The 14,502-nt window shown below is 33.9% G+C and overlaps 1 long non-coding RNA gene and 1 pseudogene across 1 annotated transcript; both read left to right on the top strand.

Moving 5' to 3' along the window:
- The first annotated feature begins 2,568 nt into the window (after nucleotides 1-2,568).
- On the top strand, nucleotides 2,569-4,378 carry LOC122592866. The gene is made up of 3 exons (XR_006322772.1): nucleotides 2,569-2,661; nucleotides 3,885-4,015; nucleotides 4,101-4,378. It is a non-coding gene; the product is annotated as an uncharacterized LOC122592866 (long non-coding RNA).
- Nucleotides 4,379-7,247: 2,869 nt separating this feature from the next.
- Nucleotides 7,248-12,390, top strand: LOC122591823 (annotated as a pseudogene).
- Nucleotides 12,391-14,502: the final 2,112 nt, after the last annotated feature.

The raw sequence follows: 14,502 nt of genomic DNA on the forward strand, positions 1-14,502 counted from the left end.
TCGTTAAAAAAAAAAATTCTATCATATTCTTTCTTATAGTATTTTTTTCTTGGAAATTATAAATTTGGTGTGAGAGTTTATAAGTTTACCATTTACCAAATTAACTAAAATAGAAAACTTCCATTAATTTGAAACTAATTGATCAAAAATGTGAAAATATCAAACATTATTCATCATATATAATTCAAAACTAATTAAATTTTTCTCCCCATTGGGTATATGAAATAGGCATTTCTACTTCGAGTGAGCTCTCTAGCGCGGACACGGTTAAGACAACGTATGTTAGACCTCTCGCTGTCGAATCACGACACGAAATATTCAAGAGAAATTCACCTTTCAAAAAAAAAATTATCTACTGTAGTGTAAGAATAACTAATTAAAGTATGTTGTTATACACAAACACTCTTATCATTGTCGTATGATTTGTTTTTTTTAGTGTACTATGTACTTAAAATTTTTAAAGCAATTAGTTAGTATGTTTAATATAATTGAAAAGTTATCATGTTTATATCTTTTGACTTTTATAATTTTAGAAATTTGACTTTGAATTTTAAAGGCTAAGATTTAAAGGATTGTGAATTTTAATGGTTAGGATTAAAAGTTAGCTTTATTTTTTTTTCTATGCTATAGTAGCCATATATATATAATATATATAAATTATTTTACATTTTTTAGTGTGTTGCAAAATAATTTTGGGTAATAATATTTTCTTTTGTTATAGGTCTCCATATCCAACTTGTGTCAGGAATAATTATGTTACGCATAAAGAGTAATTTATAAACAAATTACAAACAAACTTTTAAAAACACATATGTCATTAATGGACTAAATAGAGAGAACGAAAAAAAAAAAAGTAATTTACATGTAGGTCTATTTGATTTGTCACATCATTTGTAAAGATTTTTTTGTTTTTTATATGTAAACCTAGCATTTTTAACAGTACATACAACCACATGTTGATGTTTTTTATTGTGAATCGAAAATTTATATAAATGTATGACGATATGCTAGAATCAAAAAACCTAATTAAAGCAGCATGGTTGGATCAGTGGTAAATACCATTGCCTCTGGAGACAGAGGTCATGGGTTCGATCCTCATCCTATGCAAAGGTTGGAGGGCCTTTTCTACCATTTAGGTAGACACTACAAGAAAAATGCCATTTAGCGACCTTTTTAGCGACTTATTTGAAGCTAGCGACACACATAGCGATGTCAAGTGTGATGTCTCTAGAAAAAAGTCGCAGATTTTTGCGTCATCAAAATGTAAGACGCTAAAGTTAGCTACAACATTAGCGTTGTCCTACATGTGTCGCTAACTTTTTTTTGGCGACATGACTACAAAGATAGTAACCTTGTCGCTAATTTAAAACATGTCGCTATACATGTTGCTATCTGTGACGCTAATTTTCGCTAAAATTTCAATGCTCCATATCATTTGAGTCGTTATATATGCCAAAACTCAAAAGCGACCTTTTTTTTTAGCTACATAGCTAATAATTATACAAATCAAGAAACTGAAATTCGAATTAAATATATTATACATTATATTGACACTACAACAAATATGCTAATTGTTCGCGGTTATTTCTTCGCATGCTATGAAAATGCGAACTTATATTTTGAATTACTTACAGTTAAAAATGTGATAAATAATTTTACATTTACAATTGTGAAAAAATAAAAAAGCTCTAAAATATTCGCATTTATAAGTGTAGAAAAAAATGTTAGCATTTATAAGTGTAATGGAGAAAGATATAATTATTTTAACGTTATAAATTGTGATACATTTTAAATGTGAGGAAGTATTTATATTTTATCACTATTTTAAATGTGAAAAAAAAAATATTTATTACAGTTCTAAAAGTTAAAAACTTAATTACTTTCCTACATTTTTAGTTGTCAAAATAGTGATAATTTTCATGACATTTTAAAATGTGACTTTTTAATATGTAAATTATCACGCTTTCTAGCGTGAGAAATAATAATTCAATTTTATATGTACTACTTTAAACGCTTCTGTATGTTAAAAGTGGTAAAAAGACATCACGCTTTTTTGTGTGAGGATGGAAAATTGAATTGAAAATAAAAGATAGATGGAGTCATGGAAAATTTTTTGGTCAGCCATTAACTCATCTTTCAATTTCAGTTATTAGTAATAATCGAAAATTCCGTCTATTTATAAACTTCAAACTCTGTTTTCTCATCAAACTCCAAAATGAAAACTTCCAATTTCTAGATCTGAATCGAAACCCTAGTTCGGCGTTGGTGCTTACAAAGTAATTAGCATCGTGACACACACATATACATATCTCTCTCCCCCCCCCCCCCCCCCCCCCTCTCTCTCTCTCTATATATATATATATCCATCTTCTACAAGTTCAAGCAACGATTTTGGAGTTAGAACCACAACACGGCCACAATACGGCCGCACCACTGCCGGAAAGCGTCACACCACCGGCGTATTACCGTCGCAGGTTCACCTTTATTCGCTCCATAACCGCGGTTGAATTTGATTATTTGATTTGGTTTCTTTTTTGATAAACTCGGTTGAGTTTTTGCTGCTTTTGCGGATCATTCCGCGGTTGAATTTGATTGCACTACCGCCACAATACTACCGCACCACCGTCGTATAACCGTCACACCGCCGTATAACTGTCGAAGGTACTATCCTGGATCTATTTTATGTTAAATTTATGAAATTTATTAGAATTTGTAGCTGCTCGATGTTAATTTGATGTTACTAAAATTTAGATCAATTGTGGAGATATTTAGGGTTTTGTTATGAATCGATAGTTTCTGAAGCTATTTAATATTAATTTTGAGTTGAAATTAAGTTGATCGGTGGTATTTTTAGGGTTTCTGAAGAAATTTGTTGAAGTTTATGCTAAATTTTTGTTAATTTGAAGTTAGTTTTAAGTTTTGTGGTGAATTAACAGTTTCAGAAAGTATTTGATGTTAACTTTGTTCATTTTATGCTTTTTTATAGTTTATTTGTGGTAAATTTTGGGGTTTTTTGTGAGAACTAGTACTTTGGAAACTAAATTTTAGGTTTTCACTGATTGAAGGTTGAATAATAAGGTTTCCGGCTAGAAATATGTGATTACAGATGTAGATATAGCGATCTTTGATGAGAAATTGATTATTGTAGTGAAATGACATCTTCAGAAGCTAAGCATAAGCGCTCCTTGAGGTTATTTGACATCTCATCAGAGGTCGGTGGGTAGGTAACTAGGTTTTTTTTGATCTTCTAGCTAAGATTGGGACTTATCATCACATGATTTCGAACATTGGTTGTCCGCTGACTACTTTCTCTTCTAACTACAATTTTAGGACTAGATGTTAAGTGTGTAACTCGGTTGGTCCAAGGGGAGGACTTTCTGAATGAGTTCATGTATCCTAGTATGGGCAGACACTCTTTTTAGTGGGCTGTTGACTGTTGAGTTAGGCTGGAATATTTCCTTCCACATTTTTCTTGGAGGGGCTCATGCAGGCTGGTTAGTGTTGGCGATTATCAACGTTTTTCGGCCCTGGTTTTTCAACTATGATGCAGTTATAAGGCGCAAAAGCTATACTTAGGTTATCAATGGGAATAGGATAATTTTGAGTTCCGATCATGTTAGTAAATCATACAATATTGTAGCATCAGAAGTCGGCTTGATTTTGTTATATACTCTTCTCATTATAATATTTTCAATCGTTTTTACAAACTATTTAAGTCCATCAATATCTCTCACCCTATTTTGTTTGTCCCTTCCAATTTAATGGTGCCGTTATTCTTGGATGAGTTGACATATTTTATATCTACGTATGAAGTTCATGAGGTTTGTCCATTCTCTTTCAAATTGTTGTAATATTAAGCTGTGATGGTCATGTTTTCAATGTAGTCAGTATATCAGTTTTATACGAGGACCTGCTGAAAAACCAAATGAACAATACTACAAGCGAACACCTCTTACATTGGTGTGACACACAATCTGGCAGCAGCAATAACAAACCATTATCGTATTCTAGCTAGGTATTCACAATATGCTAGCTGGTTTAACTCATTAGTTTACATACTTGCCTTATTATGTTTAAAACTCGATACTTGATGTTTGCAGTTCTCTTTCCATAGGAGTGGAGCACTTGATGAGGGATGTGAAGTATACAACACTTGCAACAGATACCATAGTTTAGAATTTCAACTTCATCTACAATTCTTGCAAGTAAAGCTACTGGTCTACTGCAAGCCATGCTACTGGTCTACTGTGATGATGTGATTTTGTTTATGGGTTTAAGATTATTCTTAGTTGACATATACCTTACATATCTTATTTGTTGGGATTTTAAAAATGTATTGCTTATACAATATAAGTGATTTTGATTGATTTATAGCTTATCTGCTTTGTCAAAGTGCTATTATGTAATATATATATATATATATACACCAATTTTTTTATTTTTTTTTGTATATATATAAAGTGTTCACATTTATAAATGTGAAAATTTATTTTTCAAAATCTCACACTTATAAGTGTTAAGAATTGTCTCAAAGTTTCACATTTAAAAGTGTTAAGAATAATCTCAAATCCTTGCATTTAGAAGTGTGAGGAATTAATTCACAATCCCAACACTTTGAGGTGTGAGGAATCACACAAAATTATCACACTTAGAAGTGTGAGGAATTACTTTAAAATTCTCACATTTAGAATTGTGAGGATTATTTTCAAAGTAATCGCATTTTAAATTGTGAACTCTCAATTCTAATTTTGTGACACCAATTTTCCTCCCACACTAATCAAATGCGAACTTTATAATTCTACACATTTTTAAGTGTTTACATATAACATATAAAGACTTTGTTGTAGTGTGACTAGTTATTCCATAAAACATTCAACACTGTTGCTAGAAAACTAAAACATCAAAAAGGATTTAAATTTAAACCAAAGGTCTATAGCTTAGGTTGAATCGCATCTTGTCACAAAAATTATCAAGTTCCATAAACACCACCTCCAGCAGTGTCAGACCAGCCACTACTAGTTTAGCACTTGAAGTCATAGCTCTACACTTTAAAATCTATTGCATGCACGCTGCAGCCACATGATCGGACAGTAATTTTAAAATTTTAACCTGCAACGACATCAACAATTGGGTGTTATAACTGTCCCTATAATGGATTTTCTCATTGGATAATACTTTTTCTGTTAAAGATCAAAGCAGGCTATTACCTGTTGTTGTGTCACCTAGCCCACTCTCATACAATCCTGGAATTGACAAGATAAAAGTACAAGTATGCTGCCATGTGAGTTAGAGGTGGAAAATGAGCTCTTTAGATAACAGGTCAAACAGGAATTTTTTGGTCTGTATCGAAACATGTTAGGTTTGCTTTGCTTTACATGACATATCTACTTATCCATAGTTTTATGTTTATAATCGGCAAGTTGGGCTGGGATCACATGCAGCACTTAAATAAATGGGACATTAACAGCCTAACTCAGGATCAATTTTTATAAGACCAAGAGAGCATAAAATTTCCCCGTTCCAAGTTTAGCTTTTATTGGGTAGTTTATCAATTATCATTCTAAAACTACAAAACTAAAACGAATGGGCAACAACTTGTTGGTCGAACCAGAACCATCCAATGCTGACTCACATACTAATCAGTCGTTTATAAGAAACCATATTTTAACTGTTACCCAACACAACCACAATCCAGCGATTTTGTGACCTTAAGTATCATATATAGAGCGTACCTCCTCAGCATGCAACATCCAGTACCAATTGCAATGTTCTCAATTTGGGAGGGAAAATCTGCATATAATAAGAATGACACCAGAATCATAATAGTTACTACAGACTAGAGAAGCTAAGAATAAGGTTCAACTTTATGGACAACAAAGTTACAAAAACGAAGGTTTGCAGGTTATACTGTATAGAATGGTGAAGTTGACTATAATAGTAGCATGACACAAGGCTCCGTGTTTTATAAACGTGTACGTACCCCATGGGGATGCTAAAAGGTCAAAACCTTGTAAAATGTTTTCGTAAGTAAACAGAAGTAATCGAACCTCTGCATCTCGGTACGACAACTTAACCTGTTCAGTCAAGCATAGAAGATGAAATATATAATATATATATACATATATATATAGACATACATACGTGTGCGCACACACACACAATCTGTACTTTAGACAATCTCTACGTTGCCCAAAACCTGTGGAACTAGATATCATGCGAAAAATTAAGGTAGCTGCCGTTCAAAACTAAAAGAAATTTCACGAAAAGTGAGCTTTATCAGGAAATAAGATTTACCTTTTATCGCATCAAGTTTTTAGTGTCTTGCACAATGTTATGTGACTGACCCTCTACAAAGATGATATAGATAATATTACTTTAGGTAATTAAAGCAAAGTGACGAAAGATGCAAAAGTCATAATGTAAACTCACCAACAGCTACTTTTGTAAGGCCAGAACGATTTCAATCAAGGTCAAGGTCAAGATCATAATTGTCAAAGATCAGACATAAATTAGTAGTTATTCTAACCAAGGGCTTCATAAATATAAGAGATGTTTGATGGTTAATAACATATATCAACATAAGTATATCTCACCATTACGAGATAAATACCGAGATATATAATAAGAAAGGAAATCTGTTTAGTACGACCTGTCTCTCGGTCAGTCTTCATCAGCTGATCAGCAATCTCCTTTCTCACACCAACTAAAAAAGAAATTAAAGATATATTAACATCTGATTACTTCCAAGTTGCAACGTATATTTAGTGAAGTAGCAATAACTTAAGCACGATGATTGAGAAACGAAAGCTTAATTGTGTCACACATACCAAATTCAATGAATACCCTCTCTTGGTAGGTGAGCAAACTCTGCATATTTTTTTCCTTTCTCAATCCTATGAAACTGCAGAACAAGAGGATTCCGAGTAAAAATCCATGCATCTAGACGTACTCACTAGTTACTATTGTGGTTAATTACATTTTTATGTGAACGCTGAAAAATGATAGGCATTATATATGAATCAAACAAGATAGAAAAAACTTGATCATAATAAACTTAGTGTAAGCGACCTAAAGATCAGAAAATGGACAAGAATGTGTAAAAACTTACTTCTAGATGATGCTTTAGGAACTGACTCAAACTGAAATATTGGGCCAGCCGCATCGATGACCATGTTACGGGTGACAACCGTTGCGTCTTATTAAACTAGAAACATTCTGCGACTCGGTTTTCGACTTGAGTTGCGACAATGACAATTAAGGTGACGCTAAACAAGTCTCTACTTGAGTTTCAAAATAGCGACTTTAATAGCATGTCGCTAAATTTGTCTCTAAATGGTAGTTTTCTTGTAGTGAGAAACTGGAAGCAGCCTCTTTACTTTGGTAGAGATAAGGTCTGCCTACATCTTAACCTCCCCCATACACCGTCGAGGTATTGGGGCTCAAAACCTGCGGAAGGCGGCATTGAGCAGTTACTTACTTAAAAAACCTAACTAAATGTAGAATTTGATCAATTCAAACACCAAAAGTAAAATTTTAAGTTAGTTATATTCTATGCATATTATAGGCTACGCAATGATGCCTTTATTTAAATGGAACTTAAAGTTTTAGAATATGATGAATTATTCACGAATATTTATATTGTTTAATGGACTACTTAGATGTTTATTGTATTCAATAAACTTTTAAATTCTAATTATTGGATGTATATGTATGACAATCATATAAGTTGTTATGTTATCAATTTATAAATTTTTATTGTTTGGTTACATTCAATAATTGAAATTTTTAAAGTCCATTATATAGAGTAAACACTTAAGGAGTTCATTATCTATACTATATTATAAAGCAGATTCCTTCCAGATTTTCAACATTGAGTTGAAATTTTCAATATTGATTTAAGTACATCCCCAAAATATGCCTCTCATCTATTCTATATTTATCTAAAATAACCATAATACCCTTTTTCTCTCCTCAAATCTCAACCAATCATCTTTTGTCTCTCTCCTCCATAAATCATTTATTCCTCCAATTCATTCAAAATCTTTTATCTCCAAAACCATACGTCGATAAATTATAAAAAAATGTATGGGTGTTCTTAAAATTTCATGCTCTTTCATTAGAGATGTCATTCAATATACTTTCGACGAATTTTTAAATCCGAGGGCGGAGGGCGGAGGCCGTAGGCATTTGATTGTCACACTCTCTGACCTAGCTATCACCCCCACCATCTCACCGCCGCAACGCGCGGGTACTTACTCTCGTATTATTTAAATATCCATGTAAAGTTATTACATTTCAACTCATGCAATTTGCGTTAACTACCCATTCCACATCAACCCTATGACGAAACTTGCTAAGTTGCTTCACGCTAATGGCCTTCGCATCTCCTTTGTCAACGGTAACTTTAATCATAACCGCTTGCTCCCATAGCGAGGTCCTTTCACCATTTTATCCTAATTTCAACAATTTGGGGTCTTTATGTGAACTGATTTTTTAAGGCTTAACGGTGTCGAAGAACCCAAAGTGTCGGAGATGAGTGCTTGTTTTGAACTATATATTGAAAAGGAAGTGATATTCGTACTACAGAATTTGATAAATTTATCATTGTTATGTATTGCATATTTATACAGTGTAGTATAAAACATGAATAGTATAGTAAGTAGATTATCACTTCTCATATTGTAACAAAAAAGTTTTCCTAAATTTGAAGGAATTAAAGTTCCATCAACTAATAAAATATGTCAAAGACCAATATACCCCCATCATTCTTCTTGATCCACCCAATTACCTAAAGACCCAACGGCCGCTCCACCACCACAGCCGTCGCTCCTCCTCCATTGATGATCTCCACACTACCACAGTCACCAACCTTGGGTTCGTTCTTTTACTTTCTTTATTTTTTTTTCATGATTACTGGAATTCATTTTGTTCTTATTGTGAAACTAATTATTGCAACTAATATTTCATAATTCATATATGTGCTAGAAATGCAAAAGTACATCACTTAAAATAGCTCGTTACTACATAAGGAAGACTCCAAAAAACGTAATCGTGAGATATATGTAATGTAATCAATCCATGCATCGTATGGGTATTAAGACTAGTATGATTAACGTATAAACAAATAGAGTATCATTGATATCTATACATTAAAACTAGTACTTGATGTTGCGTAGGTTGTCAGGTTAAGAATACATTCAAACTTTATATTGTAGTCCGTTTTATATGACTGGTTATATGATTCCAATCATTTTAAGTCACATAAGTACTATGACATGCACTTCTCACCAGCCCTTAATGCATTTGTATAGCTTGTTAATGGTCAAAAGTTTTTTAAAGCTTTCTATAGTTTACGGAAAGATGTTGAGGATACCTTGCAGCATTGGGGCTTCTGCGGGTTTGGAACAATTAGGTGAAGAACTTGCTAAGTTGGAGGCATTAGCATCAAGTTATTCTTTTTGGGATGATTGGTTATCAGCTCAACAAACTCTGGTGGCATTGACAGACGTCAAAGTCAAAATAAACATTCTCAAATCACAGGTGTTTTTGAAAACTCGGATCGGAATCGGTGGGTATCCGGATTGGGTTTTCTATGTAATAAAATAATTATTTTTTGAAATTATATGTAATAAACTCCAAACTCAAACATAATTGTTTTGAAACATGAAACATTAACATAATACTTCGAAGATTGGCACCTGCCGAGATGCTTACTTGTTGATTGTAACACTCCTGATGGCATCACCTGAGTAATGGAGTCCGACTACTACACCAGCCCTTACTTCATTGTGTTATAAGTTAGTTGATGTAGTAGTTTCATTGTGTTAGCTAGTATTATAGTTTAGTTTGCCTTCTGGCTTGTTTAACCTTCCATGGCATGTCATGTAAGGAATTAATGTGGTTCTCTGCCACATTACTTGTTCTGTAATCTGTACTCTCATCATTGTTGTTGGTATAAAAGTTTAAACGGGGTAACCTTTTACCAAAATAAAAATACTTCAAAAGTTCAACCGTAATTGTTTAGAAACATAAACTTAAAAGAAATTTAGGATTTTAAATAGAAGTTTTATTGAAAAACGGAATTTGACCAGAGTCAGCCAGGTCTTGACCGAGTCCGCCAAGTTTGACCAAAGTTGACCCGAGTCTAAGGCTCTAGCCGTTGACCAATTTTAGTCCTATCCAGCCCGACTCAACTCGTAGACAAGCCAGTCCCCGATCTGAGTCCGAGTTCTTGGCCGATTCATTTCAGTTTTACAACACTGACAAAAAGGGCTTTAACTGGTTTTCCCAACCTGGCTTCAATTATACATTACCTGTTTTGACTGGTTACCCAACTTGCCTGTCCCGTCCAGTTTCCCATCTCTATTTTTGTGATAGTGTTAGAATTTCATGTGCATTGACACGTGACATCAGCTTGATGATGCAGGAACTATAGTTGATCTTACTGAAGAGATGGATTCTACTGATACTGCACTGCTTGTGGAAGCTGCAATCATCGTCAAAGAACTGAGTAAAGCGTTAGATCAATTTGAGTTAAGTCAGCTTCTTTCTGGGTCCTGCCACAAGGAAGGTGATGCTATCAATATAACAGCCGGTGCAGGAGCCAGGAGGTACTGATGTACAGGTAAACTTTAAAATCAATTTTTCTAATCAAGTAAAGTCAATCCCCAGATTTGGTTCTGTTTCATTGGTTCCTTATATCCTGCACCATATGGTCCTAGCATAAAGAGATCTAGGGGTCTGCAAAGATGTATTGGGGGGTGTTTGATTTTGGACATAATTATTCGACTATGGTTTTGTAATGTTTGGATAGACAATATTCTGCATCTGATTATTTAGGGGTCAAACTAAGCTTTGTACCAACGCAAAGCATTGGTACAAGGGTCACACTTTTTATTAACCTGATTGAAGAGGCTTTTCACCCTTAGACCATCCTTAACCCTTCACCTACGCTTTTTCATGTCATGGCAGCACCACCTTCTCACTATCAACCCCTTCTCTTTTTTCCCTTAACCCTTCACCTTCAAATTAAATACCCCACATTATACCCAGGCAAAACAAAACAACTAGGATAAAATAAAGTAGCAGACCCACCTTCCTCTTTCACCATCAGTGAATGGTCTAACCGACCCCTCTTCACCGAGGACCTTCAACATTAACAGGTCACCTACCATAACTTTTCATTTTACCTTCCTTATCACCGAAGACTTACAAGTGGTCTTATCACTAAATGTCCCCCGTTACTTCATAGAACTGTCATGTTTTATGTTTATATATCTATCAGTGTTTTCGAAAAATTGGGAATTTTTGAAAATCCAAACACCTAGTGTTACAACTGAGGAAAACATAAGTACATTACATCTGAAAACTATCTTTTACCGCCCATTCTATTTAAAGCCTGTTATCTGAATCTGGGTCATTTAATGATACTTTATCACTTTCTGAACACATATCCATACACCAAGTGTTGACTTTATGATCACAGAAGCCAAATCATTTTATATACATGCATTATGTCATTATGCAACAAAATTTGTTTTTTTATTGGTTTTTATGCAAAGTTATTTGATAGGCTTCTAAGGATGTATCATGTATGTAAGGAATGGCAACGATACAAGACAAGAGTGATTGAAAAGTCAACGGGGAAAAAGCTGGACCAAGTCAGCTACCATTGAGCTCGAAGGTCTATATGCATTCGGATACTTGTATGATGAAAAAGGAAAACATCGAATTGTTAGACAATCTTTTTTTAATGCAAAAGGTCTTCATCTGGTATAACTTCCCTGCCGTTTGTCAAATGTCCAAAATACTCTAATAATGAAAGTGAGTGATGTTTTCTTATATTTGTGACTGAAAAATGCAACTTTGTGGTCTTGATCCAGATAAGCTTTTCTGGTATTGAAGCGATGCCTCTTCTTCCTGAAAGATTCATTAGATGTGAAAATACCAGAGGAAGACCTGCAAATTGGTTTCTCTAGAGCAGGTGGAAGTGGAGGTCAGTATGTTAAGAAGGTCAAAACAGCTGTTCAGATAATGCATACTGGAGTAGCGGTCCATTGTACGGGTAATGCTATATCACTCCCTCTCCTAGCTTTTCACTTGTTTTCATTAGATGTATAAAAGTGGAGGATCAGAAGGCTTGGGTACTGGTCATGGATTTGGGTTGACATGGTGCCATCAGGATAGGCTACCGCAAACATATTACTTTATAATTCGATGCATTAATAATCATCATAAGACTATATTAGTATAATACCAATCTAATTTTCTTTATAAAAATAGTTTAGGAGGCCTTGTAATTACACTTTGGGAAGTGTTCAATCCTGTATAACACATTTCTCTTTTTGATTTTGCCCATTCAACATGCTAAAAATACAATTTAAACAAATTGGCCATGGAACTACCTGTAGTTTTTATCATCCTCAATATGAACGCTATGGTGACTGGTCTCTAGCCATAGTATTACTTTCTTAACGGCCCATTCAATCCGAAGCCCAAAATTTCGTCCGGGGTGACCCAATGGCGAAAGGTTACTGCAAACTGGCCCAACCCGCTCACATGGAGATCAGGCCTAGTAGCTCCACGATCCAAGAAAAACCCACTAAACTGTCCGCCTGAAGGCACGCCAAATTAATGGGAAAGCCTGTTTGGCTTGGGATTGAACCCAAGTCTTCCCAGGTCTTCCCTTCATTGCCCCCATGTTCCTACCACTGCGAAGCAGAGGAGTTGTGATGGAATTACTTTGAACCTCTGAAACTCATTAAATTTCTACGTTTCTTGTTAGCGCCATAACCAATAAGTTACATGTTTAGATAGTTGTAAGTGAGACATATTGTATACCATGGAACATATTTTTAATTCATTACTACTTTGTCCATTTCAGTGTTATCTGTAGAAATTGGATGATTTTGGATAATCTTGACAGAAACCTATAAAATGGTTTCCAATAGTTAACGGCCTGAAATTGCCACCTGTATTTTTAGTTTGTCTCATTATAGTTGAAGCGTTTGACCCATTACGCAGCCTGTATGACCTACACATCAGGCCACTTCTAACTTGCATTGTGCATGCAATTTAATAATTATCTATTAGGAAGGTTTTGTAGGAGAATATAACTATTAATGGATAACATAAAATAAAATAAATAATACATTAATATGTATATCAATATTAAAATATAACTGTTAACATTATTAATTATAAAAAATATAATAATTAAGTTAATCTTTATCTAATACATAATCTTTATCTAATACATATACATATATATATATATATATATATATTAATTTGTATAAACATTATCAAACGTTACATTATGATGCATATTATTTAATAAGTTTTTAATTAGCTTTATTTTTATTCTTATATATATAACACTCCGGTGAGAACATTCTTAAAATAAGAATGGTGAGAATACTTAAAAACATCATTTTGATGCATTAAAAGTCCATAAAACTAATATAGTGCATAACTAATTATAATTATTTAAGTGTTTAACAACACATTGATGCATCAAAATCGAAAAAATCACGTTTTTTGTTTTGTGCATCCATCTTGGATGCATATTTATCAAAATGATGCATCCAACAAAAAACATGATTTTTTTCGATTTTGACGGATCAATGTGTTGTTAAACACTTAAATAATGATAATTAGTTATGCACTATGTCAGTTTTATGGACTTTTAATGCATCAAAATGTAGTTTTTAAGTGTTCTCGCCGTGTTCTTATTTGATTGTATAGGGTAACACTCCGGTGAGAACACTTTTAAAATAAGAACGGTGATAACACTTAAAATCATCATTTTGATGCATTGAAAGTCTATAAAACTAACATAATGCATAACTAAATATCATTATTTAAGTGTTTAACAACACATTGATCCGTCAAAATCGAAAAAATCACGTTTTTTGTTTTGTGCATCCATCTTGGATGCATACTCATCAAAATGATGCATCCAACAAAAAATGTGATTTTTTCGATTTTGACGGATCAATGTGTTGTTAAACACTTAAATAATGATAATTAGTTATGCACTATGTTAGTTTTAAGGAATTTTAATGCATCAAAATGTAGTTTTTAAGTGTTCTCATTTTAATTTGGTTCACAGTTGATAGCCACCCTATATATATATAGGAGAGAGATCAAATAAGAAGGTGTCTTAAGGAGAGAAGGTCTTATGAACCAATCCAAATGTAACATGTGGATTTAAAAAAAACGCGGTGGCATTTTTGTAAATAAATCAAACTTTTGTCAGCCTGGTTCTGGTTCAGCTTGGGTCTGGGTCAGCTTCGGTTATGATCAACTTGGTCTGTCAGCTTGGTTGGGTCAACTTGGCCAGCCTTGGTTATGGGTCAGCCTGGAATCTGGGTCAGCTTGGGATCTACATTTGTGTAGAATATGTGTAGTTTTGTGTCAAGCTGACCCAACCCAAGCTAACCAAGCTGACCCAACCTGACCCAGACCCCAAGCTGACCCAACCGAACCCCAAGCTGACCC

This window comes from Erigeron canadensis, chromosome 3, assembly GCF_010389155.1.
Source record: "Erigeron canadensis isolate Cc75 chromosome 3, C_canadensis_v1, whole genome shotgun sequence".
In the NCBI taxonomy this organism is placed as follows: Eukaryota; Viridiplantae; Streptophyta; class Magnoliopsida; order Asterales; family Asteraceae; genus Erigeron; species Erigeron canadensis.